Genomic DNA, 4,798 nt, shown 5'->3' on the forward strand with positions numbered 1-4,798 from the left:
CTCATGTGTGCTAGGCAACTGCTAGAATTTGTTGCCAGCCAGCCTGAGAATTTGTTGGCTACATAATCTTATAATAACAACCAAAGTCTGTCACAGAGTATAAAGGCTACCACAAATAGCATGTAAGCAGGTGGGATGAATATGGCCCAGTCAAAGTGTTTATGGAAATTGAAATTTGAGTTATAAATAATATTCACATGTCATTAATTTCTTATTTTAAGAAAATAATTTTAAAAACATAGATAGCATTATCCTATGTGTTATATAAGACAAGACAGTAGGCAGGTCACGTGTGACTCACAAGCTGTTCTTGGCCAACCCTTTCCTGGTTCTGGGTTTTGCATGAATATTACCCCTGTGATTAGGGTCATATGACTTCTTCTCTGTTATCCCTTGTCAGCCATCCTTGATGGCACCAGTGACACAGCGTATAAATGAAGACCGAAAAAGGATGAGTGTCTGTGCTTGTGGCTTGTTTTACTGAAGTGTGTTCTGCAGAAGGCAGCAACATTTTCGGGATGAAACATAGAAATAAACCATATGCCTTTCAAGAAAGCCGAACCCTGAGGAAAAGGCTGGGGCTCCCTACTTCAGTCACAAAAGTTACAATTTCGTCTTGGCTAAGATAACATTTGACCTAATTAAGGAAGCGAGGTGACTCTGATTGGGTAAATTTGCCTGCCGTGGGCATAGCTGGATGGTAACAGCTCACCAAGAACTAGAGCAGATCAAATCATAACTTGTATCTTCTTACTTTTATCCACCATCTACTTTCTGAGCATCTTCTATGGTGAAAACCAATACATGCAGCTTTATTTCTAAAGTAAAGTGCAGTAGTGTCCGGCCTTGGGTGTGTCTGGTATCTCTCCCTTGGCAGACATTGTGTTAAGATTGTCTTTGAACATTGAGCCTCCCTGAGCCCACAGCAAAATGAAGCAGTCTCATCAGTGTCCCAGGGGCACATTCTGGTGTCGCATCTTAGGTTTCTCAGCCTCTTTTCTTCTTCCCCCTGTCAACATCTGTTTGCTTCCTCTCATAGACTTAGCCAGTTTCCCTCAAAGGCCTGAGTGGATATCTCTTACCTTTCTCTGTAGTATACTCATTTCTATTTACAAGAATCTTCTATAGCTGCCATTGCCAACTTATGAATCTAGAGTCACCTAGGCGCCACACCACTGTGTGTGTCTTGTGTCTGGGAGGATGTTTCCAGAGAAGTCATCTGAAGACTCACACTGGATGTGGGTGACACCCTTCTCAGCAGCCAAGGTCCGGATGGAATAAAGGACAGTAAGAAAGGAGAAAGCCAACAGCATCCATCGTTCTCTGCTTCCTGATGAAGCGTGACGACCACACACCTCATGCTCCTGCCATTGATGCCTTTCTGCCAGGTTGGATTGTGTCCTCAGAACCACAGGCTAGAAGAAACCTTTCGCTCTTGAGGTTGAAGCTTCTCGGGTATTTGGTCACATCACCAAATATCATATGAAATCAATTGGAGAAAACGCTTCCAAAATGGAACCAAGGACTTTGGTCACACAGACCATTAAAATGTTAACAGATGCCCCGTTTCCTTCCCAGCACAGGGGATGGAATCCAGGGTCTTGTATGTGGTTAAACATTTGCTTTACTACTGAGGTGTATATCCAACCCCAAAGACGAGACTAAAGAGTCTCCATCGAGACCCGCGGTATAGCAGACACTGGAGAGCTGCAGGCCAGGGTTTCTGTTCTCTTCCTGGCTGGCTGTCATTTTCATTTCAGGATATGGTGTTGTAGCTGGAAAGTCAAGTCCACCGACGTGCCGAGTGTCAGGAAGAAAGGAAGGAGGAAGCCACTCGGAAGCCTTGATGTTCTTTACTGGGGCATGAAAGGAACGAAGGGTCCACACTGAGATTGCAAAAGAGAACAGGATGAACTAGGCTCCTCCATGTCAGCTCCCTCTCTATGGCTGCCTGGAATGCTGCTCCCCCAGATACCGAGGCCAACTCCCTTACCTCTGTGGTGAAGCCTCCTGACCTGGCTCTTTAAAGTTGCAGTCCCCACCCCTCTGGAGCACTCCCTGCTTTGCCCCCTTAAACTCTTCCTATCCCTCCCTTTTCTCTTGTAAGTAGATTTGCCATCCAATAAATATACTACAAACATATCACTTACTTTGCGTATGCTTTGTTTCCTATACTCTTGCCAAAGCACTAGAGTGTAAATTCTATAAAGCATTATGTCTTTATTCATCGGCATATCCTAAGGACCTGAGACACTCATTAGATGCATGTTCCGTGAATGTGTGACTTGCTCATATATTTTCGGTGAATTTACCACTTCTCACTATTATGGTTTGGATGTAAAATGTCCCTCACAGGCACAAGTGTTCAAGTAGTTGGTCCCCGCTTGTGGTGCTGTTTGAGAGGTTTTGGAACCTTGGGAACATGTGCTGTCAGATGTAGACCCTTAGGGATAAGCCTCTGAGGATTCTAACACCTACCTCTGTTTCCATTCCTGTTCTCTGATTCCTGGTCTGCCAAGACAGGAAAGCCTCCAGCCATGCTCTGCCACCATGCTGGACTGAAATCCCCCGAAACCATGAGCTAACACCCTTCCTCTCCTGAGTGGCTTCTATCAGGTATTTGGTCACAGTAGTGAAAAAAGTACCCAGTATACATTCAATATACATTCAGAAGCACCATCCCAAGCAAAGGGATCTTTACCAGCTTAATACAGGAAGTTCTTGTTTGTTTCCTGTGCTTTCTGGTTCTTAAGTAGTTAACCTCAATCGCTAAGGAGAGGGGGTGTCTTTTGTCATCCCTCCCCTGCAAGCCCCCAGCTATTCCACTGCATCTGAGAGCAGAGATTTGAATGCGTGTGTTTCTGACTTCAGGTGCTGAAGACAAGAATGGTGGATGAAAGCAGATGGGACTTGAATTGATCGAGTCAAGAAGTGAGGCCACAATGAGGAGTGTTCTTCCTGGGATGCCCATAGTTAGAGGCACTAAGGAGGAAACAAAATACTGGGGTCAGCACACAGGTCAGGGGGAACAAAGATGAGACAGGCTGGAGGCGCTAGACCCTGCAATCCAGGAAAGCCAGACAGAGGAGTCTTAGCTTGTTGTGGTAAGTCAGAGCTGGGGAATGCTGTGCTAGGAGTTTTGTTGTGGCAGAGTCTCCTGCTCTAGCCAGACCTCACTGCGCAGTGGAGGCTGCTGGGTTGTGAGCCTTGGCTGGCCTGTGAGGTCTGAACGGGTGTCAGGAAGGGAATGCCTCAAAGAGATCTTGAAAGAACCAACAGAAGTTTCTCCGACACTTCATTAGGAAAAGCTCCAAACAGAGATTTACATACAAGAGAATGTTGTTATCTCTGTGTGTGTGACCTAGAATCAGCAACAGAAACAATAGAGCTTTACTTGGGGTTATTTTGCTCCTAAGAACCTCAGGGATTGATTGTAATAGATAACACACACAAACACACACAGATACACATACATATACAAACATACATATACACACAAATACCTCACATACATATACACACATTTAAACACACACACAAACACACATACACACACACATATACACATGCATATAAACACACACATGCATATAAACACACACAAGTGCCACACACACATATATACACATTCAAATATACACACACAAATACCACACATACACACATTTAAACACACATATACACACCCACACAAACACTCATATACACAAGGACACACAAACACACACACACAGACACACATACACAAGCATGCACACACATACACATACAAATAAACATACACAAGTACCACACACACTTCTGCTTGTTACTTTGAGATCTGGGATTAAGTATTTGATCACATTTTCTTATGATAATTTCAGAGAGCCAAGACTGTAATCCCATATGACCCTCTGTAGAAGTCACCATTCATTAAATTAATGACGAAAGAAAGGTGCTGCCTGCCTCAGAGCATCTGTGACTGTAACCACTGCCAGCAAATTATTTTAGACATGCCATTAGTTGTATTGATATGAAAAGAGAATGTCTTCTCTCTCTCCAAAGAAAATAAAAGCTTGAAATGTGGTTACCATTTGATGCCGAGCACTCTCTGCAGATGAAGGGCTTGTGTAGGCTTCCTCCTGTTAACCTCTCAGCTGGAAAAACAAAAAAGGCAGAAGATGTAGCATGAAGAAAAATCTCTTGAGGAAGCAACACTCGCCTGATACGCAGTCCTTTCAGATTTCCACATTTCTTCCTGTCCCCAGACACACACTTTGTCTTTGGTTTATTTGTTTTCCAGTCTGACCTGGCGTTACCTTCGCTGTCTGTCACTTCTTAGGTGCAGGGTCTCACCACCCTTGTCACTCAGAGTCTCTCACAGAGGACACATTAAAATGACAGTTCGGGAATCCAAACCATTCCAGAGCCTCTGTTCTAGAACCATAGATGCCAATGGCTCAGGTAAGTTAAGCTGTGTAGAAATGAACTGCTTTGTGTTTGCTGCATAACAAACCCCACCTCCACACTGGACAGAGGCCAACACAGACCTGACACTGAGTCACTGCTGCAGTATAGATGATCATATGCCAGTGAGACTCCATTCACTCAGGGAAATGTGTCACTTTCCAAAGGCATTTACATACGTAGTAGTACAGTGACTGCAGAGTAGGTATGTGCACTCTTCATTCAGAGGCTGTGGGCACAGGGCTGAGATGTCATGCCTGTTTGCAACAGAGCTAGACCTCCCAGGTAACAGATATGGGACCCAAGGGACAGGAGCCCATTTTGGAAGTGGAGACCAGGAGGGACAGCACTT

The 4,798-nt window shown here is 44.4% G+C and overlaps 1 long non-coding RNA gene across 1 annotated transcript; it reads right to left on the minus strand.

Moving 5' to 3' along the window:
• Nucleotides 1-458: 458 nt before the first annotated feature.
• LOC116082127 lies at nt 459-4,427 on the minus strand. The gene is made up of 3 exons (XR_004115179.1): nt 4,299-4,427; nt 4,071-4,136; nt 459-1,886 (listed from the first exon to the last, which is right to left on the minus strand). It is a non-coding gene; the product is annotated as an uncharacterized LOC116082127 (long non-coding RNA).
• Nucleotides 4,428-4,798: the final 371 nt, after the last annotated feature.

This window comes from Mastomys coucha, unplaced genomic scaffold (assembly GCF_008632895.1).
Source record: "Mastomys coucha isolate ucsf_1 unplaced genomic scaffold, UCSF_Mcou_1 pScaffold7, whole genome shotgun sequence".
NCBI lineage: Eukaryota > Metazoa > Chordata > Mammalia > Rodentia > Muridae > Mastomys > Mastomys coucha.